Raw genomic sequence first — 25,704 nt, forward strand, 5'->3', positions numbered from 1 at the left:
CCTAAACCGACCAATACTGAGTTCCAAAATTGAACCACTAACAAAAAATGCACCTACCAAAAAATGCTCCAGACCACATGAATTCACAGCTGAATTATACCAAATGTAAAAAGAAGAACTGGTACCTATCCTATTAAACCTATATCCAAAAATTGAGGAGGAGGGACTCCTCTCTAACTCATTCTATAAAGCCAGCATCACCCAAAACCTGTCAAAAACACAATGAAAAAATAAAACAACAGGCCAATATCCCTGATGAACATTGTTCCAAAAATCCTCAATGAAATACTAGCAAATCAAATTCAGCAACACCTCAAAAAGTTAATTCACCATGATTAAATAGGCTTCATTCCTGGGATGCAATGTTGGTTCAAAATATGCAGATTAATAAATGTGATTCACCACAAACAATTAAAAACAAAAATCATATGATCATCCCAATAGATACAGATAAAGCTTTTGATAAAATCCAGTCTCTCTTTATGACAGAATCCCTCAGGAAACAGGAAATCAAGGGAACCTACCTCAAAATAATAATAGCCATCCATGACAAACCCACATCGATCATAATACTGAATAGGCAAAAGCTGGAACCATTCCCCTTGGGAACTGGAACAAGACAAGGATACCCATTTCAACACTCCTATTCAAGGTAGTACTTAAAGTTCTATCCAGGACAATCAGCAAATAGAAATAAAAGGCATCCAAATAGGAAAAGAAAAAGTTAAACTCTTTGCTGATGATATGATTCTATACCTAGAAAACCCTAAAGACTCTTCCAATAGTTCCTGAAACTTATAAATAACTTCAGTAAAGTTTCAGGATACAAATTCAAAGTAGAAAAATCAGTAGCATTTCTGTATACCAACATTGTGCAAGCTGAGAGACAAATTAAAAATGCAATCACATTTACAATAGCCATAAAAAAACTAGGAATTCGTCTAACCAAAGAGGTGAAAGAACTACAAAGCACTGCTAAAAGAAAGCATAGGTGACACAAGCAAATGGAAACACATTCCATGTTTATAGGTTAGAAAAATCAATAGGATTATAGTGGCCATGCTGCCCAAAGCTATCTGCAGATTCAATGCCATGTCTATCAAGCTACCAACATCATTTATTACACAACTAGAAAAATCTGTTTTAAAATTCATATGGAACCAGAAAAGTGCCTGAAGAGCCAAAGCTATCCTAAGTAAAAAGAACGAAGCCAGAGGCATAATGTTATCTGATTTCAAACTATAAGGCTACAGCAACCAAAACAGCATGGTACTGGTACAAAAACAGATGTGTAGACCAATGGAACAGAATAGAGAACCCAGAAATAAAGCCATATACCTACAGCCATCTGATCTTCAACGAAGTCAACAAAAATGAGCAATGGGGAAACAACTCCCTATTCAATAAATGGTGCTAGAATAACTGGCTAGCCATATGCAGAAGAATGAAATTGGATCCCTACATTTCACCATATAAAAAATTAACTCAGGATGGATTAAAGACTTAAATTTAAGAACTCAAACTATAAGAATCCCAGAAAAAAACCTAGGAGACACCATTCTGGACATCAGTCTTGGAAAATTGATTTAGGACTAAATCCTCAAAAGCAATTAAAACACACACACACACACACACACACACACACACACACACACACCTTGACCAGTGGGACCTAATTAAACCAAAGAACTTCTGCACAGTGAAACTACTGACAGAGTAAACACACAACCTACAGAATGGGAGAATATATTCACAAATATCACATCTGACAAAGGTCTAATATGAAGAATCTATAAGGAACTTATATAATTGCAAAAACAAAAAAATTTTAAATGGGCAAAAGACATGAACAGACACTTCTCGAATGAAGATGTAAATGCTTCCAACAAATATATGAAAAAATGCTCAATATCAATAATCATCAGAGAAATGGACATCAAAACCACAATGAGATAACATCTCACACATGTCAGAATAGCTATTATTAAACTGTCAAAAAACAACAGATGCTGGTGAGGCTTCAGATAGAAGGAACACTTATACACTGTTGGTGTGAATGCAAATTAGCTCAGCCACTGTGGAAAGCAGTTTGGGGATTTCTAAAGGGACTTAAAACAGAACTACCAATTGACCCAGCAATCCCGTTACTGGTTATGTATCCAAAAGAAAATAAATCATTCTGCCAAAAAGCCACATGCACTTAAGTGTTCACTGCAGCATTATTCACAATAGTGAAGACATGGAAACAACCTAGGTGCACATCAATGGTGGATTAGATCAAGAAAATGTGGTTCACATGCACCATGGAATACTATGAAATCATAAAAAAGAATCAAATCATGACCTTTGTAGCAACATGGATGCAGGTAGAGACCATTATCCTATATGAATTAATGTACATATTGTCACTTATAAGTGGGAGCTGAATAATGGTACTCATGGACATAAAGATGGGAACAATAGACACTGGGACCACTATATGGGGGGAAGGAGGGAGGCAAGGCCTCAAAATGTAACTGTTGGGTACTACGCTCAGTATCTAGGTGGTGGGGTCAATCATATCTCAAACCTTAGCATAATGCAATATACCCAGGTAGTAAATCTGCACATGTACCACCGAATCTAAAATAAAAGTTAAAATCATTAAAAAATAAATAAATTGTACTCATTAATTTTGCCAGTTGATAAAACCTAATATTTGGTTCTATCTAAATGATCACTTTTCTGACAGGTTCCCCTCAACTGGTAGTTATCTGTTCTCCAGTGTATTACTCATGCTGTTTCAACTTTTCCTAGCTGAAAGCAGAGTTGTTCCCATCTAGTTTACTCTCCTTTGGAGGTATCCTAATTTGGCATTGCTTCCTTTCAATTTGAATACAATATTCCTGACATGTTTGAATAAATAGAACATTGATTCGATTATTTAGTCTTTGATCTAGACATTGTAATTCTGGTAGTAGAAAAATTGTATCCTGTTTTTACCGGCCACATGAAACCTCTTGACTTACAAAAAGTACAATTTTTTTTTTTTTTTTTTTTACCTAAGCCACTTCTAAGTCATGTCTCCTCTATCTTGTGATTATCTTTAAAATTAAATTCAGGGTTAAACAATTATTTTTATAAGTTTCCTCTTGCTGATTTCAGCCCAGCATTCCCATTTGGGTTATATTGAAGTATTTTGATTTTTTCATGTGTTTACCAGGTTGAAGCCTCCAAACTTCTACTCAATACATTCCAGTAGTTCCATAACTACTAGACTAGTGCTACCTTTGAGCTCTTACCTCATGATCACACCAACACTCAGAAATACTGTTAAATCTGGCATTTGCCTTCTCAGAGGAAAATATGGATATACATGTCTCTTATAAGAGAAAAATACGTTTAACATATCATAAAACCACCTTTTCAATTGTGTTTTTCTTTTCTCTTCTCGGCAATGCTAAGAATCCTAAAACAATATTCTCTAGAGAAATGCACTTCTAATCCACCATGACTTCTTAGTCTGGGCATACCAGTTTAATCCTTAAGAAGACATAAAATATTCAAACTTCTCAGATTCACTAGTAGCAATGTCGTGTAACATCAAACTATAATAGATATACTTAAAATAGGCCTTTAAATTCATACTTGTGGATTACCTGTTCGTGATAAATTTTGTAGCCTTCTTTCCCTTTTTAGCTTCTAGTTTTCAATCCCATGTTCAATCTTATGGAAGAGACGTATACCCCATATCTGTATGTCATGTTGGGGACTCCTGGAAGCACAATGTGTCAGGCACTGCATTGTGTGTTAGAGAGCAAGCCTGAAAACACATACTCCATTCCTCCAAAAAGCTATTCAACAGGCATGAAGTGGAGAAGGGAAAAGCATCTTTAAAGTCTTTAAAGAATTGAAGAGATTGTTTATACGCGGAGACTAGTGTGGGTAGAGGATAGACTACATGTGAAGATAGCCACAGTAGATAAAACAGGAAAAAGAGAAAGATTGGGTAAAAGGCCTTAAGGCCAACCTATGAAGTATTAAGTTGATCCTTTAAGCAAGAGGGTGGGGGAAAGAACATTAAAGTTTTAAATCAGAGGATAATATGATTACACCTGTTTTGGAAATATTCTTTGGTGATCATGAGATGAAAGGTAGAAAGGCAGAGACTAGTTATGTAGAATCCTGGGAGGAGGCTACTGGAGTAGTATAAATGGTGGATGATAAGGGCTTGAATTAGGGAAATGACAGTGAGAAAGGAAAGAAGAAAGATCTGAGTGTTTAGGTCGAGGAATATGACTACCAGATTTCTAGCAAGGGTGACTGAGTTGATATAGTTAAGAAGAGTAGATATAGAGAGGAAGATGTTAGGAATAATGAGTGCGTTTCATTTGTGGATGTGTTGAATTAGAGATGCTCAAGACACATTGAGGTAGAAGTATCTCATCAAAAGCTTAAATAGGCTCTGGACTTTAAGAAATCATATCCAAAAATTAGAATAGCTGCTACATTCGACAACAGATACAGGGTCCAAAATGAATGTGCTACTCAGAGTGGAGTAATTTGTAATTTTCAAATCAGGTTCTTTGTGAAGCAAACTCTGAGTTGGAAATTAGCATGCAGGAGGTTTGTTAGGGAGGGCTTTTGGGATGAACACCTGTGAAAGGGAGGGGAAGGAACCAGGACTAAGTAGAGGGAGAGATTGATATGTGATGCAGTCCTAACAAAGGCTCAAGTCACTCCTCACAGGGAGTGCTGGACCTGAGATGACCCTGAAATGTGGTCCCAAAGTAGGGTTGGGCAAGGGACGGGGAGCTTGGTATCTCTTTAGGTGATCAGTCTGTAGATGGAAGCTGCACCTAAATGTGTGACCTTGGCAATGTAATTTTCTGCAGGGAAGCGAATTTCCAAAGCCTGCTGAGAGCTGAAGGCTTTTGTCAACAGCACTCTCAGCAGCAGAAGAAATAAATTCTTCATTGCTGAAGAGAGATCTGGCAATGGAATACAGTGTCCACCACATGCACCAAGGTTATCAAGATAAAGTTTAACATGGGTTCATATGAAGTACTGCACCTAGTCACCCAAATACAACTGTACCAACACAGGAGAGACATAGCACCTGCTTAAAAGGCTATGGGTCTACAGCAGACTGTAAGATCAATATGGTGTGGCTCTGCTTTTTTAAAAAAGGAAAATAAAGCTAAAATAATCTTACCATCAGTAAAACTGTAGCATTAAGAACTCAGGAAATGAACATCCTGTTCCAACCTGTTACTGATCAATATCACCTGGAGTACATGTTTTAGTGTTGAGCACCACGTTAAGGGGACCACTGACAAACTACCATATGCCCAGATCAAGATGACCAGAACAAGATGGTGAGGAGACTTTAAAGTCTGCCATTAATAAATTAACTGGAAATGAGCCCAGAAAACCCAGTGTAAAAGAGAGTTGTATCTTCAAACATTTGGAGGACTGCTATACAAAAATAAAATCACCTGTACCATTTTATCCCAGCGGTAGAAACCATGGCTGAAAATATTTTGTCACACCATAAGGAGGCACTTTCTAAGGATGTAAGTCACCCAACAGTGGAATGGGCAGCCCCAGAAAGTAAAGAGATGTTCCTGTCACTGAAACTCCTGTAAGGGGTCAACTGTGGAGAAAGAAGTGAGGAGTGAGGAGTGAGGAGAGAGGAGTAAGGAGAGAGGGTGGCAAGAAGAAAAGCAGCATCTGATTGGAGGCTGTACTAGATGCTTCCGTGATCCACTGCAGGCCTCTAATTTGCTGATCCATCTCATCTGTTGAGGGTTTTTTTTTGTTTGTTTGTTTGTTTTTTGAGACAGAGTGTCACTCTGTTGCCCAGGCTGGAGTGCAATGGTTGATATGACCTCAGCTCACTGCAACCTCCACCTCCTGGGTTCAAGCAATTCTCACCTCAGCCTCCCAAGCAGCTGGGATTATAGGCACCCACCACCATGACTGGCTAACTTTTGTATTTTTAGTAGAGATGGGGTTTCACCATGTTGGCCAGGCTGGTCTCGAACTCCTGACCTCAGGTGATTCACCTGCCTGGGCCTCCCAAGGTGCTGGGATTACAGGCTGAATAATTTTTTAAATGTAATAATTTAGATACTGGTAGTTAGAACTTGATAAATTAAAAATACCTCTCTACCTCCTCCCCTCTGTTTACACCTCTTCCCCAAGTCTGCATTCTCGGTGACATGGGAATTACTTGTTCACACCAAATGAGTTACCTAGTAGAAGGAAATTAAATATGTTTAATCAAATCTTTGTAAACATAATTCCAAAAAAAATTTGCATATCTTCAAAAATAGCACGTCAAAACACCCTATGCATTAGAACAGATTTGTTGAACAAATACAGTAAGTAGGCATTGGCAAACAGAGGAAATGGATTAATAAACCCAGAAGCACTAGCAATGAGGGAGGCTTATTATGGTGAATCCCCCCAGCCTCATGAAGTATGTGCATGCAAAAAGACTGTGAAATGCGCAACAGTGCAATGAAAAAGCCACTCACTCTGGAATCCAGTCCTGAAATTCTTCTGTCCAGTACTACAGTCACTAGCGACAAGTGGCTATTTAAACTAAAATTAATTTTTAAAAAAATTTTAAAAATGTGGTCCCTCAATTACACTAGCTACATTTCAAGTGCTTAGTACCCACGCACGGCTAATAGCTATCATATTGCACAGCACAGATATACTGTTTGTTTCTATTATAACAGAAAATTACATTGGATATCACCACCCCAACCCTTTCTTCTGAAGATAACAAATAATAGTTCACCTTGCTTTCCTTTTTTTTCCTTTTTATTGGGGGATGGGGAACAGAAAATTATCATGGTTCAAAAATAAACTGAATGCATTTGCAATAACATTCCTACATACCAACCTCTAAAGTGGCCCCCCTTCTTCAGCGGTCATCTAAAGATCACTTCCAACTGTTCACAGGGACCGAAGAAAAGAACAGGCTCAGTGTTTAGCAGACAGCTCAATCAAACATGTAATTGTGGTCCTGTAGCCACTTAGGTATAAGTGCAACAGATTTGCAGATTTACTTTAAATAAAACAAATAGTATCAGAAAGATCATGGGAGTATTCTTTATTAGCAGCAGATATCCTCCTTTCCAACCTGCCCACTGTTGCTGTGAGTTTCTAAAGGAAAAATAGCTTTAGCAAGAAGGGGAGGAAAATGAAGTAGTCATAACATTGCATGTTTTCCTTATATGGCATCTACAAGCCGAAGACACTTTTAGTATTTTGCTAAAATATGAATGCACATAAAAAACATGTATTATAACCTATGGGTTTTTTGAGGAAAACACAGTTTAAGAATAAATACCACATGGATCAAGGGGAAAAATAACCGAGGAGAGATTTATATACGTTCATGTATAATGTCATCCAAATTCCAGACCGAGGAAAAAACAGACTGATTTGGTGATTATTTGTAGTTGCTAGAAATAAAATAGGTTCCATTTTGTTCTGTAAGGTGATATACTAACACTTCAGTGTCCAGGCCTGTGGGTAGTAGGGAGATTAGGACAACAGAGCCTTTCCTAGGACTATAAGTTAATTCAGGGGATCCAAATCCAATAGAAAACCAAAGGCCTAAAATGTTCAAACATGATAACACAAGGTTTCCAGTGAGCCAAATGAGTGTAGCAAATTCAAGATGTGGTAAGCTTATGAGTGCAGGATAACTGGTTATCCCAAGTCAGCTAGGTCATCTAGTCTTTCCCCAGCATCATACAGATACCTCAGGAAGACTCAGGCTCAATGGCACCAATACAGCTTGCAGAGTGAGGAAAGACAGACAATAGGCAGAGACAGAGATTAGTAAGACACAAAGCCAGCCAGCCAGGGGCTGGTTCCTGTATCTGATGGATTGCAGCAAACTCAGTCATAATGCAGGCACTGCCCAATTCTGCAGCAGACAGTGTGGACAAAAGTGAAGGATCCATGAAATACTCTATCCTCAGACATCCTACAATGCAGAGGCAGTATTATCTAGAGACCTATCTACACACAGCAGTATTCCAGCTAGAAGGCAAGTGTGAGGAAGACAGATTCCATTCTTCAGGAAAGAAATTGTCAAGAATCAGATTAGCTCTAAGTAGGACCAACTCACGAAAGGTGGGTTGCTTGATTCAGGGTGTTCCGTGACCCAGATATGTTTGACTGCAAAGGCAAATATAGGAAGTTGAAAGAGGGAGAGCTAGAATATACTGCTGACAGAATCCCTACCCCTGGTTTTGGGAAGCCACCTTTATTCTGAGACTTTATAGATAGACAAGATGAGTAGATGGAGCCTTCTGAGATGTATAACCTCCTTTCTTGTCAGGGTTTATTAGGAACTCTGATGGGTTTAATGGTACCGAGGAAGTCAGAATGCATGTGCGTGTGCGTATGTGTGTGCATTTATCTGGGTGTGTGTGTTGTAGTGATGGTGGTGTGGGAACTGGTGAATACAAAGGAAACACTGGAAGGTTGACACTTTACAAATATAACAAAGTGTCCTGATAAAACACTGTCCCGGGGCAGTGGCTCATGCCTGTAATCCCAACATTTTGGGAGTCCGAGGCAGGTGGATCAGGGGGTCAAGAGAGCGAGACCATCCTGACCAACATGGTGAAACCCCATCTCTACTAAAAATACAAAAATTAGCTGGGCGTGGTGGCACGCCCCTGTAGTCCCAGCTACTCAGGAGGATCGCTTGAATCCGGGAGATGGAGGTTGCCGTGAGCCGAGATTGCGCCACTGCATTCCAGCCTGGCAACAGAGCAAGACTCCATCACAAAAACAACAACAACAACAAAAACACTCTTTGTCTTGCTCATTCTGTTCTTCATAGTTCAAGGCATGGGTCTTGCCTTCTGTTTCCTTTCCTTCAGTACTCAGAACATTCCGATCAACAGAGTTTCATCGATATTGCTATTAGACATTTCCTGGGCATAACATGGTAAACCCTAAGCAAAAGGAGCCAGACTGGGGTTCCAATGACCCCGCCCCAGCTCTACTTTCTTCATGAATTAGTTAAAACAGAAAACAAAGCTAATCCTAGGTTAAATCGTTTCTAAGAAAACATTTTAAAAAGAAGATACAAAGTTATGGCTCACTGAGGTTTCAACTTTCATAATGTTTTTGGACATCCCCTTGAGGGGGTTATTCTCAAAATCGAACTGAAAACATCTGGAAAACAGCCAGGTACCATGTTCACCTTGAAAAACACTTTGTTTTCCAAGTTTCATGCTACCCCTCCTCAACTGTAACTGCTTTTAGGCATGAAATATAAAAGCAGTAAAAATGAAGAGGCTCAGCCAGGGCTCGTTAAGATCACAGCTGAGTTTAGGAAGACATTAATGGAACTGCAGTGGCTTCAGGGACACTTCCTTGCTGGGATCTTCAGCCTCTTCATGCTAACCACCCATGTACCTCGCAGAAAACTAGTCAACTGATGCAGCCTATGGAATACTCGCACTGTTCCATCTGGTCCATAGGATCTCCATAACAACATCTACATAAGAGAATCAACAGCAAGTTTTGGAAAAATGATGTCCTTTCCCCATATCCCAAACATTAATTCAGAACATTCAGTGGTGAGGTTCAGCTATCAGTATTTTAAAAATAAGAAAAAGAGAAAAGAAAGATGGAAAAAATTCCCTAGTCATGGATAAGAACCATGGGAAAAGGCCATCTATTTCACTGGTTTCTATTACTCATTTGCCTTGATTTTAGATGAGTTTTCTCATCTCAGATGAATTTTCTGACTCTAATGTAATAATACGTACCTCATCCTATTTTTCTCAAGTAGATTGTGATTATATGAACTATCTTATGCGGAAGAAAAGGACATTAGTAGTAAGAGAATTTACAGCTCACAGAGACACACTTGTTTACCCACAGCAATCAGATGAGAGAAAGAAAAGGCATCCAAATTGACAAAGAAAAAGTCAAATTACCGTTGCTTGCAGACAATGTGATCTTACATTTAGAAAATAACTAAAGACTCCACCAAAGAACTCTTAGAACTGTCAAACATATTTAGTAAAGTTAAAGGATACAAAAATCAACCTAAAATGTCAGTATTGTCTCTATACTAACAATGTTATTAACAATGATCAATCTGAAGAAAAAAAAAAGGAAGCAAACCCATTCACAATAGCTACAAAAATTAGCTAGAAAGAAATTTAACCAAAGAAGTAAACTGTCTCTACAAGGAAAACTATAAAACAACGATGAAAGTTACTGAAGAGGACATTAAATAATAGAAAGTTATTCCATGCTCATGCACTGAACAAATTATTATTAAAATGACAATACTGCCCAAAGCAACTTACAGATTCAATGCATTCCCTATCAAAATACCAATGACAGTTTTCATAGAAATAGAAAAAACAAACCCATACAGAACCATATAGAACCAGAAGACTCCAAATAGCTAAAGTAATCCTGAGCAAAAAGAACAATGCTGAAGGCATCACATTACCTGACTTCAAATTCTACTACAAAGCTGTAGTAACCAAAATAGTGTGGTACTTCCATAAAAACAGACACATAGAACTATCAAACAGAATGGGGAACTCAGAAATAAATTCATGCACTTACAGCTAAGTCATTTTCAACAGAGGTGCCAAGAATACATGGCATTTAAAATATGATGCTGGGAAAACTGGATATCCATATGCAAAAGAATGTAATTAGATCCTTATCTTTCACCATATGTAAGAATCAAAATGAAATAAAGACTTAAATCTAACACCCAAAACTATAAAACTACTAGAAGATAAATATTAGGAAAATGCGATAGGACATTGGTCTGGGCAAAGCTTTTTTGGGTAAGACCTCAAAAGCACAGGCAACCAAAGCAAAAACAGACTAAAGGGATTAAATCAAGCTAGAAAGCTGTTGCACAGCAAAGGAAACAAAGTGAAGAGACAATTCAGAATGGAAGAAGATACTTGCAAACTATCCATCCAACGAGGGATTAATAACAATAGTACATATGGAACTCAGACCAGGCGTGGTGGCTCACACCTGTAATCCCAGCACTTTGGGAATCCAAGTCAGGAGGATTGCTTGATGCCAGGAGTTTGAGACCAGCCTGGACAACACAGTGAGACCTCACCTCTATTAAAAAAAAAAAAAAAACCTGAAAAGCATGGCATTGAAGCTTGTGCCTGTAGTCCCAGCTACCTGGGAGGCTGAAGTGGGAGAATTACTTGAACCCAGGTCGAGGCTGCAATGAGCCATGATCACACTACTACACTCCAGCATTGGTGAGAGAGTGAGACCCTGACTCAAAAAAAAAAGAAACTCAAACATCTCAATAGCAAAAACTAAATAAAAATAAAAAACAATAATCTTATTTTAAAATGGGCAAAAGATCTGAATAGACAATTCTCAAAACATACAAATGGCCAACAGATGTATGAAAACATGCTTAACATAACTAATCATCAGGGAAATGCAAATTAAAATCACAATGAGAAATCATCTCACTCCAGATAGAATGGCTATTATCAAAAAGATAGAAAATGCTGGTGAGGATGCAGAGAAAAGGAAATGCTCGTACACTGTTGGCGGGAACATAAATTAGTACAGCCACTATGGAAAGCAGTATGAAGATGCCTCAAAAAACTAAAAATAGAACTACCATACAATCCAGAAATCTCACTACTGGATATATATATAGCCAAAAAGAAATGTAGTCAGTATATTAAAGAGATATTGGCACTCTCATGTCTGTTGCAGCACTACTCACAATAACCAAGAAGTGGAAGCAAGCTAAGTGTCCATCAATGGATGAATGGATAAAGAAAACATTATATATATATATATATATATATATACACACACACACACACACACACACAATGGAATACTATGCAGCCATAAAAAGAATTAAATCCTGCCATTTGCAACAACATGGATGGACTGGAGGTCATTATGTTAAGTGAAATAAAGCAAGAATGGAGAGACAAATGTGGGGGCTACAAATGTGGGTCTTGCGGAGGTAGTGTATAGAATGGCGGTTACCAGAGGCTGGGAAGGGCAAAAGGAGGGAGTATGAAGGGAACTTATTTAATGGGTACAAAAATAAAATACGCTAGAAGGAATAAGTTCTAGTATTCAATAATACAGCAGGGAAATTGCAGCTAATAATTTATTGTATACCTAGAAGAAAAAAATTACAATGCACCCAACACAAAGATATATATTTTAGTTGATGGATATCAAATTACCATTATTTGATCATCATGTATTATATACATGTATAAAAATATCACATGTATCCCCCAAAATGTGTATGACTATATCAATAAAGAATACCAAACTCCCCCCCAGTTTTAGATCTTAAAGCCACTCTTTGTTTTTGTTATGCCTGGGAGATTAATTAATTCTAGTATTTTAATCTCTTATTCAGAGCTCAAATGATGCTCAAATAGGTTGAGGGATTTACTCAAGATCATAAAATTGGTAATACATGCCAATCTAAATTCAAAGGTTAAGATCTTCCCATGACTCCAAACTGCATTTCAGCCAGGAGAGCCTGACTTTTTACTCTGACGCTGGCACTAACTGGATGTGTGGAGTCTCTACCCCCATATTCTATCTAGTTCTCTTTTCCTGTCAGTATAAAATAAGAAAATTGGACTAGGCCATCCCTTATGCTGCTCTCAGATCTAAGATTCTATAAGCATGAGATTTGATGTCCCAAGACACATCGAGTCCAGGTATTGCTATTTACCACACATGCATTTCTTTAATTAAGATGCTCATTTAAATTTGCAAGACATATGTTATTAAGAGAAAACTACATAGAATTCATTTTAGAGTAAGTTACCGCTACTTAAAGACAGTTAGTCCTATGTTTAACAGCCAAATATTTGAAAAGTTATAAAATTTTCCTCAGTTCTATTATGGTAAATAAAATACGTTGATATTATACAAGCAAAATGTACAAAGAAATTTTTGCTGAAGGATGGAAACAAAGTAACTTATTCCATCAGCCAAATTGTACAATACTAATGGCATTGTTTCGTTAAAAGAATAAATTATATATATTTGTGACCATATTTTAGATACATACCTCAGATAATAAAGGAATAGTGGAATAAAAGAATAGGGAAAAACATTAATTCAGTAGTCAATATATAGTAAAAGCAAGTGCTTTAATAAATATTAATCAAGTTTTATTCAGGTTTATGTCCTTGTTTGTAGAAACAGAGTATAGAACACAGGAGCATATTGTGAAATAATGAGTAGACAGTTATGTTTTCAGTAGATATTGCCCACTTGTTCTGGATGAAAACATCATTTTCATCTTCCATTTTCAGTGAGGAAGACTTTATCTGCTTCATTTATTGGCTGTCCATCAAACAGGAATATGATCTGACTCAGTAGAAAGCACTTCCATTCATAGTAAGTGATTATTACCTTTAATAAACGTTGCTTAAAATTCAACATTTAACTTTAGCATATAACCATCTCGCCCTGCCATCTTGAGATGAATTTTCTTTCAGAGTGTTGATTCGTGTGTTGTTTTAGTAGCTATAAGTGACAGTCTCCTCAGGTACTCCTCAAAAAAGAGGTAGCAAGTCTACCCTTATTTATTGAACACACAACTGCATTGTTAAGGTCATCATACTGACCTTGTAATGCAATCGTGACAATTACATAAAATCATCTATTTGACATACTGCAAATTGTAAAATATTATGGTCTTAAACCTTAAAAAATTCTATAAAATGCAAGCTGAAACTTCATTAATTATTCTCATCATCTTTCCTTCTAAACATAATTTCCTCCTGCACAGTTTTCCTTATTAACATCTTGCATTAATGTGGTGTATTATTTTACAAATAATGAATCAATATCAACACCAAAACATGAACTACTTACGTATATCCCTAACAAGATCTGTATAAGGAAAACTGAAAAACTCGGATGAAATAAATAAAAAAGATCTAAATATATAGAAAGATAATCTATGTTCATGGATAAGACTCAATATTTTTAAAATAGCAGTTTTCCCAGTCGATCTATAAATTTATGCAATCTTAATCAAAATCCTAGAATGTTTTGGTGGATACCAGGAAACTGATTCTAAAGTTTATTTGAAAAGGCAAAAGACTCATAGAAGTCAACAGAATTTTTGAGGAAAAAAAAAAAAAAAAAAAAAAAAACAGAGCCAGAAGGCATTACCTGACTTCAAAACTTACCACAAAGCTACAATAATCAAGAAAGTGTCACAGAGGCAAAAGAATTGACACATAGATCAATAGAACAGATCAGATTGATAAAACAGAATAGATAACACAAAAGTAAACACATGCAAATATAGTCCAATGATCTTTAAGAAGCAAAAGTAATTCAGTGGAAGAAAGGATAGTCTTTTCAGCAAATGGTGCTGGACCATCTGGACCCCCACATGCAAAAATAGTTTAATGTAGACACAGATCTTATATCTTCCACAAAATTAACTAAAAATGAATCTTAAACCTAAATTCAAAATACAAATCTATATTATTCATAGAAAATAACACATAAAAAGTCCAAATGACCTGGGGTTTGGCATTGAGTGTTGAGATATGGCACAAAAAGTATAATCCATTAGAGGAAAGATGGATAGGTGAGACTTCATTAAAATAAAAATTTTCTATTCTACAAATGACACCATAATGAGAAGTAAATGACAAGCCATAGACTAAAGGAAAAAAATTCACAACACGTATTTGATACAGGACTTGTATCCAAAATATACTAAAACTCCTAAAGCTCAAAAATAAGAAAGCAAACAAAAAGTTGGCAAAAGATCTAAACAGACACCTCAGCAAAGAAGTTATTCAGATGATAAATAAGCATATGAAAATATGCTCATGATGTGTCATTAGGGAACTGCAAATTAAAACAAGTGGTACCACTACGAACCTATTAAAATGGCAAAAATCCACAACACTGACAACATCAAATGCTGACAAGGATGTGGAACAACAGAAATTCTCATTCATTGCTGGTGGAAATGCAGGGTACAGACATTTTGGAAAACTGTTTTGCAGTTTCTTACAAAGTCAAACACAGTTTTACCATACGATCCAGCAATCACACTCTTTGATATTTACCCAAATGAGTTCAAAACTTGTTTCCACGCAAAAACCTGCACAAGAAAGTTTACAGCAGCTTTATTTATCACAAAAAAATTCTGAAAACAACCAAGATGTCCTTCAACAGAACAGATAAACTGTGGTACATCCATACAATAGGATATTACTCAATGAAAATTTTAAAAACCATCAAGTCATGAAAATACATAAACCCTAAACGCATATTGCTAAGTGAAGAACAACAGTATGAAAAGGCTACATACATAAATGGCTACTATGTGCATGCAAGCTCCTTAAGCTATTGTGCCTTGCACCTTGCTTATTGTATTCTCCACTCTGAGCCTGAGGGTGTGTTGCCATTTATCATCACTGCTGACCTGTTTTTCAGATAGTAGAGATGATAATCTGTACACAAATCTAGAAAAGATGACAAAAGCTGGATAAATCTTGCAGGTTTGTCTAACAATTTCAAAATATAATCTACAGTATTACATATGTTATTATATTACATGTTTACACTATAATTCAGAGAAAATACAAGTTTGATTTCATTTTCTGGTAGTTTTGTTTTTTTAAATTCCTGGTTTACTTCCGCTGTTTGTCTTCTTGGCCTTGGTAGGCAAATGAGTTTTCAGTCCCTACTCTAAGCCAAAGAAAAATGGAGAAAAAGTTTAAATGATTTTCAAATCACTGGCTGCTAAGTGGTGAATGGGTAACAGTTGCAGCTGGGAGAACAGGTAGGAGACTGAACTAAAGATGATTGGGTTAGAAAGCAGAAAGACTGGAGATATTTTCAATATATACAGTTTTGTGATGAATATGCTGACAGAACAAAATTTGAGGAGTAAGGATTGGAAATAACAGGTATGGAATTAGGGGTAGGAGTTCCATTTTGGATATACTAAGATTGAGATATCTTTTAAACATCTACGAGGGGGTATGGAACATTTCACGGTATGCAGTATTTATTGAATTTGGTGACACAAATGAGTATTGATCTTGACAAGCCTACATATTTTCACAAAAGTCAGGTCCTAGTGAGATGGGTAAATGCAGATGAAGGTGTAGTATCTGAGAAGTTACCCTACTCTTTCAAGACATTTTTTGACCACATAAAAGTGTTTTAAAACAATTATATATGATTGACATTTTTAAAAGCTATATTTTATGTATACAGTTTGATGAGTTTGGAGATAAATGTACATCGATGAAATTATCACAAACTATGCTATAAACATATCCATTGCCTCAAAAACTTTTCTGACTCTATTTGTTACCATTATTTTGTATGTGTTCGCGTGTGTGTGTGTGAGATAAGAACACTTAAGATCCACCTTCTTTTAGGTATACAGTATAGTATTGTTAACTATAGGCACTGTGCTGTAGATCTCCCGGACTGCCTCGCTTTGCGTAACTGAAATTCTGTACCCTTTGACTGATACCTCCATTTCCCCCCCTCCCTCCCAGCCCCTGAAAAACCACCATTTTACTCTGTTTCTATGAGTATGACTACTTTAGATTTCTATATAAGTGAGATTGTGTAGTATTTATTCTGCGTCTGGCTTATTGCACATAGGATAACGTCCTCCAGGTTCATACAAATTGTCAAAAATGACAGGATTTCCTTCTTTTTAAAGAATTAACAATATTCCACTCTGTGTATATACCACATTTTCTTTATCCATTTGTCTATGAGCTTTAGGTTGCTTCCGTGTCTTGGCTATTGTGAATGATGCTGCAATAAACATGAGAGTGCGGATATCTCTTTAGGATACTGATTTCAATTGTTTAGATATATACCCAGAATTAGAAATGCTGGATTATATGGTAGTTCTACTTTTAATTTTTGAGGAACCTCCAGTTTTCCATATGGGCTGCACCAATTTATACTTCCTCCAGTAGTGTACAGTGGTTTTGTCACCACACCCTAACACTTATCGTTTTTTTAATAGTCATCCCAACAGGTGTGCAGTAATATCTCATTGTGGTTTTAATTTGCATTTCCCTGATGATTAGTGATGCAGAACTCCTTTTCATATACTTGGCCATTTCTATGTCTTTGTAGAAATGTCTATTCAATTATTTTGCCCATTTCTTAATTTGCTTAATTTTTTTTTCTGTTAAGTTTTAGGAGCTCCTTATGTATAGATGGTCCTTGAAGTATAATAGGGTTATATGTGGATAAACCCATCATAAATAAAAAATTGTAAGTCAAAATGAATTTAATACCTTTATAAATCCAGCATAAAGTCATAAAAATCATAAGTTGAGCTATCATAAATTGGAGATCATCTGTATTTTGGATATTAACCCTTTATCAGATACATGGTTTGCAAATATTTTCTTTGATTTCATAGGTCGCCTTTTCATTTGGTTGTTTCTTTTCCTGTGAAGATGCTTTTTCGTTTGATTCAGAAGACTACATTAAGACACTGTGATGTCAAGTAGAGCCCTAAAATGAAGCAGTAGCTGTTAAGGGGATATGTAATCCTATCCGGTCGGGTTTTTGTTGTTTGTTTCAGACAGAAAATTCTAGAGTATGTCTGTATGCTGACGGGATATTGCAGTAAAAAGAAAGTTATGATACAAGTTATTAATAGGAAAGGAAAAATCGATATAGTGATGTCCTCAGTAGACAAACGAAGAATAGATCCAGGGCATAAGAGAAAGTATTCATTTTTGATAAGAATCAGAACACTTTCTTCCTTGTACTGAATAGAAAGACAGAAACTATAGGTAGAGATGCAGGAAGATTTGGAAACATGGTAGCAGAAAGATGGAGACTTTATTTTTTATTGCTTCTCTGTTTTCCAATGAAGTATGAGGTATGGTCATCAGTTAAGAGTTGAAATGGGAGAACAAAGAAATGAAATTGAAGAAAACAGAGTAGTGATAGAAAGTGGTGGACTTAATAGACTGAAGGCCTCAATTAGAAAAGGGTGTTTGAAATCTAAATTTCAGAGGTTGTACAAGGGAATTGAGGGCAATTATATAAAAAATAATTGTATTTTAACTAAAAGGCATTTCATTTTTATGAGGGTGAGACCTTTATTTTCCTCACCACTATATCCCAGACTAACGCATAGCAGTTGTTCAGCTAATATTTTTTAAATGAATGAATGAATATAAAGATGGATTATAAAATGTGATGGATACGGTAAGTTTGTGGTTAGAATGCAGAAGCTGAATAAAGAGAAAGGGTAAATTGAATGTAGCACTGCACGTACTGTAGTAAGTGAGCAAAATTGATAAGGGGAAGTGATTAGAAGGCAGCATGCATAAAACTGGGATTTGAGAGTTGTAAACAAAGAACTGCATGGCTTATTTGGGCTGGAGAAAAATGATGAGTGGCAATAAGAAGGTCACCCAACAGGAAGGCCAGAGTGTTGGACAGTTCATGTGAGCAAAAAACGATGCAAATAGGAGAAACGGAATAAATCAAGTACTACAGTCTTAAGTTAATGTGAGTAGGGATGGTGGTGATTAGGATGTGGGTAGATGACAACAAGTGAAAGTATGGTCTTACTACATACATTTCAGAGGAGGAGAAAATTTTGAAGTCAAATCAAAAGTAAGAGAAACTATTTAGAAGAGTCATTGCCAATGATTTTGATTCACTTGGTTGTTGAGCTGAACCAAGATTGGCATACCACCAAATTTTTTTATTGTTCCTATATGTGCCCATAGTTGTCCCATTGCCTTGATCCATGAGGTGGGCAGAATAATGGACCCCAAAGATATCCACATTGTAATCCCCAGAACCTGGATGTTACCTTCCAAGACAAGAGGGACTTTCCAGATGTGATTAAGTTAAGGACCATGAGATGGAGAGATTATCCTAGATTTTCTGTATACACCTAACATAATCACAAGAGTTTTTATTAGAGGGAGGCAGAAACGTCATAGTATTAGGAGATGTGATGACAAAGGAAAAGATAGGAGTGATGTGAGGAAGGGGACATGAGCTATGGAATGCAAGAGAACTCCAGAAGCTGAAAAGAGCAAAGAAATAGACTATCTACTGAAGCATTTGGAAGGGATGCAGCTCTATCGATACCTTGATTTTAGACTTCTAACCTCCAAAACTGTAAGATAAACTTGTATTGTCTAAGGGATTAATTTTGTGGTAATTTTTTTACCGCAGCAACAGAAAACTAATAGAGTTCCTGAACACCATCATGAACTACAGAGAGAAAGCTGTCACCCTAAGTTGTTATGGCAGGCCTCAGGAAATTGCTCTCTCCAGTTCAGAATGATGTGGCATTCTGCCTCCCGCTGATCCCCGTCACACTGTTTTATAGCACATGCATACGTTGCAGTATGAAGTCCTTAGGGGAAGTAAACATTTTCTATAGCCTCCCTCCTTTAAATCTTGCATATACATAGATTGTTGCACTATGCCCAATAGTTTATGGTAATTGTTTAAGAGTCTATCCAGCTTTCCTATTAGCTGTAACTTCCCTGTTATTTTTCTATACATTCTTAATCTCCTTTATCTCAGTGCTTCGTTTAAAAAAAAAAAAAACTTGTCATTGCCTCAACAAATGTGAATTAAACAGATTGAAACTAATGGGATACACTAATGGGGTCTACATAGGGTGAAACATACACCATGACTTACCCACCTGCAGATACAGGAAGAAATCTTAGCAAGTGACACATGGCATGGTCTTTGAAGTGGATAAAAACAGACACAGGTCAGGACTGAATAACAGCAAACAAGCCTTATTTCTGAGGTCTTATTTGCTCCTTAGATATCTCCTGCCTATGATCAGGTATGGTTCTAGGGCCTGGCACATATTTTGTGAAAAACAAAACCCAAAGAATGAGATACTTGAGTGATATGTATAGTATTTCCATAGATGCTTGGCTTTTTCACAAAGGAAGTTAAAAAGTCTGGGTTATACAATGACTTTGAAAATGAGCAAAATAGTATTTTCTTGATTCTCATTAAAGATCTAACTTTTGGAATTGCTTTGTGAGTCAGTTTATGAGACACAAGAAAGTTGGCCCCATTGTTTACTAGTCACCCCTTATTTCTGAGAAAAAACTGAATTTGTTGAATGGATCAATGAATGAATTGAATGCTCCTACATAACTTTTAACAATTTTCAAATAAAACCTTCACTCAAAAGATAAAAATGTATGCCCAAATCTAAAGGCATCTTCTCAAAGAGACTATTTGGAGGAAACAGCACAGAGTTATGTGTGTACATTTTGATTTGTGTGTTAAAAATCAGCTACATTCCTTATCCTAGTTCATGAGGCACTCTGTGGCACATTAAAAATGGACACTGTCAGTTCCAGAAGGGGCTTAAAGATTTTTGAGCCCAAACAAAGCAATCTTGATTTTGTATCACCAAAGCTTCCTGTAATTCATTCACTTATTCATCAATAAACATTGAAATGTCCACCTGGAGTTAGGCACTGGAAATGCCATGGTAAGACAGACTCCTGACATCATTGAACTCAATGTCTAGCCTAGCAGACAGACATTGAACAATCTCAACTGTCTTGAGTTTTATGTGATGGGGCATACAGGGGGATTTGGGAATATGTAACAAGGATTGTCACCTAATCTGAGGTTTAGGGAAAGCTTCTTTGAGGAAGTGAACTTGACCTGAGCTCTAAACATTAAATAGAAATTAAGTGGGTGAAAATGGCAGCAGGGAGGGAAAGATTGAGCTAGATTTCAGGCAAAGAAGTTAGTATGTGTAAAGGCCCTGAAGCCTGAGGTCATGAAAAAACACGACTGTTTGAGAAATTAAAATAATTTCAGCATGGCTAGAGCAGACAGAGTAAGAGAAAAGAGGCAGATCGGTGCTATGAATTGAATTGTGTCCCTCCCCCCAAATTAATATGTTGAAGCTCTAATCCCCAATGAGATATTATTTGGACGTAGGGCCTTTGGAAAGTAATTAGGTTTAGATGAGATCATGAGGGTGGGGGCGCCCTTATGATGGGTTTAGTGCCCTTATAAGAGACACCAGAGTGTTCTCTCTCTTCCCTGTTCTCCATCCCTCCCTCCCTCTCTCTGCCCTGTGAGGACACTGCAAGAAGGAGGCCATCCGCAAGCCACGAAAAGAACCCTCACCAGGAATCAAATAGGCTGGCACCTTGATCTTGGACTACCCAAGCTTCAGAACTGTAAAAAACAGATTTCCTTTGTTTAGGCCATCCAGTCTGTGGTACTTCATTATGGCAGTTCTAGCAGATTAAAGACGGTGGGTCATAGGTAGATGGTAGGGGCCAGGTCCACAGGTCCCTGTAGCTGACTTAGAATTTTTTCTCAGGACCAGACAAGTAAACAAGAAGGAAGAGTGCCATCCAGATCTATGATGGCTTTAATTTAGATTGTGTTTTTGTTGCGGTTCTCAATTTAGCTGATTATATACACATTTTAAAGGGCATGTTTCAGAATACACAACTGGATCCTGGTAAATGAAAAACCAAGTCATGGGTAGGTCATGCCAGTAAGGGTAGCAGTAGGCTGGCTCTGAACTTGAGCAACACCTGGTAGCAGCTATGACAAATTGCATATACTGCCCCTCACAACAGGGGTTATCCCCAAAATCTATGTTCAAGAAGAACAATGCCTACTGGTAATGAAAGACGGTCCTTTCCCAGATGCTGGATTCAGAGCTAAATCAGAGGTGAAGTGATTGACCCAGAGTATTTTGCCACCAACTTACTGTTCTATTTTTTGATGCATATTTGCATTATAATGTGGAATATGGGGCAACTCCATGCTCTTCCATAGGTACCCAGTGTACAAACAGATGTGCTTCACGCACAGCCAATCGTTTTTGTGTGTTTCCTACAGCATGGGCATCTATGATGACATTTCCCAAAAACGTTTTTTCCCCATGCTGAGAATACCTAACAGGTGAGGGGTACTGTACAAAAATTAAAAACAAAAACCTCATTTTTTCATCACAAATACCTTAGTTATTGGTACTGTCAAGTGCCGCATTCATTCTAAATATGGACTACCTTGACACTTAAAGTTCCATGCTGTTTTAAGATTAAACAGCTTCAGAGTGAGAAATTATTGCTATAGTAACAGACTATCCATGGCTCTTTTAAAAATAAATGACCATAATCAAACCAAGAATTCATTCAAACTGTTTTAATAATAAGCAAGCAAACTGAGGAGAAAGGTGGTATTTAAAAGCATTGAATGTTTTGTTTTTATTTCCTTTTAAAAACCACATAACAATACCTAGAATAGAAATTTTGGATTGAATCAAAGGATTCCCATTTGTTCAACATGAAGAGGGAGGTTTGTTTTTTAAGTATAAACATTTCTTGCTCTTTTATACCTAAGCTTTTAAAAAAAGGGCATAACATTTAGAAATGTACTTGGTTCTTTTTAGAAAAGCAAAGGTCCCTTTTTGTTAAAAGGGTTGGTTCTTAACAAAAGGAGGTTTTGTCGTAAGCATGGACAGAAGTTAGATAGACTTCATTCTTTCTTCGATTTTCTGTTCATTTGATACTTCATGTGACCTTAGGTAACTGGTTTTCCTTTCTCGGTGGTTTAGGTAAAATGCCTGAAAAGTGGGCAAATGTTTTGAGACACTTTACCCAGTTAATTCAAATAGCCATCATTAGCCAAGTTGGTCCCCAATGGTACCATACTCACAGGCCTGGGCTCATGTACCTGCTCCGCTACTCAGTAACTTTGTGACAATGAGCTAGGCCCTTAGCCTTTATAAACCTCACATACTTCACCTGTAAACTAGAGATTATAATATGGCTGTATGCCTTATTCTGCTCTGAATTTGGGAGATAATCAAATGAGATAAGAAATGAGTATGCTTTGGAAACTCTTTAAAAGTAAGATTAAAATTGCATAGCTCTCCTCTCCTTACAAAGGAAGGGGTGTGTGTGTGTGTGAATTTCTACAGTGCTGGTGTGTACTTAGAGATGTTGGTGTTACTCAAAACAGATACTATGTTTCTTAGCCACAGAAGATTAAGTGCTTCTGGAGCAACTGTTGTTTTATAGTTAGGTCTGAAGCGGAGAGAAGGAACCTCTCATCAGCATATACTCTGATTGGATGGCAATTAGCAGATTGCAGCTGCCAGTAATTTATAACTATTCTCTCATTTTTACAGATGAGGACAGTGAGGCTCAAATGTTATTTCAAGTCCAAGGATGCAGAGTTTACACATGTATCAAATTATCACACTGTACATTTTGAATATATACAATCTTTGTCAATTAAATATTTTTAAGTAACAATAAATAAACTCCAAAGCAAATCTGGATAAGACTTAAGTGATAAAAGGATGAAAAACAACAGCCTTCCAGACTAGGTATAAAATATTGTGGTAGGTTACACTTTGGAAGATAAACTGTGAAAAGAAAATACATTCTTATCTCAAGGAATAGTTGAAATATTCAACTAGAGAAAGCTAATGAAGTTAGAACTAGAAATGAAAAAGAATGCCAGAGACCTCTTTTTTTTTTTTTTTTTTAAATAAAGAACATCCGTTGAAACAAAAAAGCTGAATGTTAGTTGAAGCAAGAAAATCATGGTTCAGTTTCCTGGATTTAAAAGACATTTCATCAAGGACACTTAACTACATAGTAGCAAATAACCGACCTAAGATCATACAGCTTGTCTAAGGCAAAACAAGCTACCTTTCATTGCAGATTAGACATGGATCTCCAACCTCAAAGGCAAAGAGTAAGACTGAGGATGGGTGTTTCTCCTCATCCTGCCAGGAAGCATCAGTATAAGATAAACTAGAGCTCCTCTTGGATTTAAAGCTGAATTATAAATTTGGCTCGGAATCACTACATTGGGCATGTGTGATTCACCACTTCACAGAAAAGTAGTCATAATAGAATTGATTGCTTTACCAGGACTGAGTACTGATGAATTTCTCAGAGATCTTTGTGCGTAAGAGGTAGCTAGGCTTCTGTGTCAACAAATACTGCAGCAAGTCAGCCTTGGAGGGGAGTGGCCTGAGCACCACCTAGTGTAAATGCTCTTGTAACTGTTCTTGAAATGATAGGTATGCACAAGTGCCATCTAGTGACAATGGGGAAAAAATGCTCTAGGACCAGGGAAATCAGCTGAAATCCTTTGTAAACTAAAGCTAATCAGGTGATGATAAAATAGGCTTAATTGCAGTATGCCATAGATACGAATTAAGCCACATTTCTAATTATATTATAATGTATTCCCTTTGGATTTTACCGTGAGAAAACTTGGCCTTCTGTGACCCTCCCTTCAGTTCCCATCCCCTAAACCTTTTCCATTGACCTCCCCCAGCACTTTGTCCTTGTCTTACACACTCTACTCTCAACATAGCAACCAGGTTTAACATACATACAACACACACACCACACACACACACACACACACACACACACATATATGTAGATACAGTGTTATTGTGTGGTTACAGATGTTGGTGTTTCTCAAAACAGATACTATGTTTCTTCTGTTAATACATATATATGTATATATACGCATGTGTGTATGTATGTGTATATATGTGGGTATATATATATATACACACATAAGCCAGGTCATGTTACTCTTCTGCTCAAAACCTTCCCATAGCTCCTACTTTCAGAGTAGAAGTCAAAATCCTTACATAATCTGGCCCTCAATTACCACTCTACATATATCTTCTACCATCTATCCCTCACTCAGTTCCAGCTACACTGGTCTTCTTGCATTATTTCAAACATCAGACATCCTCCTGCCTTATTTTTTCCCTGCACTGAATGAATATATAGTATATGCGATTTAAATTTGTATTTAGGAAAACTGGCTTTTCAGGAGATGGAGCTGGCATAGTACAGTGGTTGAGAGCATGGGTGTTGGTATCAGACACACCTTAGTTGAACCTTGGATCTACCACTCACTAGCTGTGTGTCTTTATTTGAACAGATATTTTATCTTTTTCAATACTCAGCTTTCTCATCTGAAAAATAAAGATAATAAAACCTGCTTTCAGCTGGGTGTGGTGGCACACGCCTGCAGTCCCAGCTACTCAGGAAGCTGAGGCAGGAGAATTGGTTGAACTCAGGAGGCAGAGGTTGCAGTGAGCCAAGATTGAGCCACAGCACTCCAGCCTGAGTGACAGAGTGAGACTGTATCAAAAAAATTAAAATTAAAATTAGAAATTAAAAATAAATACAACCTAATTCATAAGGCTGTGGCAAGAATTGACTAATAAAAGGCTTGTTCTTAGCAGAAGGCAGGCACCTGGTAGACATTCCATAAATATTGCCTGATTGGTGTTATTAAGATGGAGAAATGCAGGCTGATGATAGTTTGGTCAGATGGTGCTCTATCTGGCTGAAGAGCTATACTAAAAGCGTAATGCTCAAAGGCTGTAGTCATAGCCACTCAACCCTATGTTTCATACTTTCACCAAAAAAAAAAAAAGACATAAAGGGCCTGTACATCATAATCAGAAATGGCATTAAGGAATGACAGCAAATGATAGTCAGTGTTGCCAAATATCTCACCAAGCAGTTATACAGAGTCCATGTTTTAATCGTGAAGCATAAAGTTTCAGTGTAAAATCTCAAATACATAAAGATGGGAGATGGTGACGTGACTTAGCAA

This window comes from Nomascus leucogenys, chromosome X (assembly GCF_006542625.1).
Source record: "Nomascus leucogenys isolate Asia chromosome X, Asia_NLE_v1, whole genome shotgun sequence".
NCBI classification, from domain to species: domain Eukaryota; kingdom Metazoa; phylum Chordata; class Mammalia; order Primates; family Hylobatidae; genus Nomascus; species Nomascus leucogenys.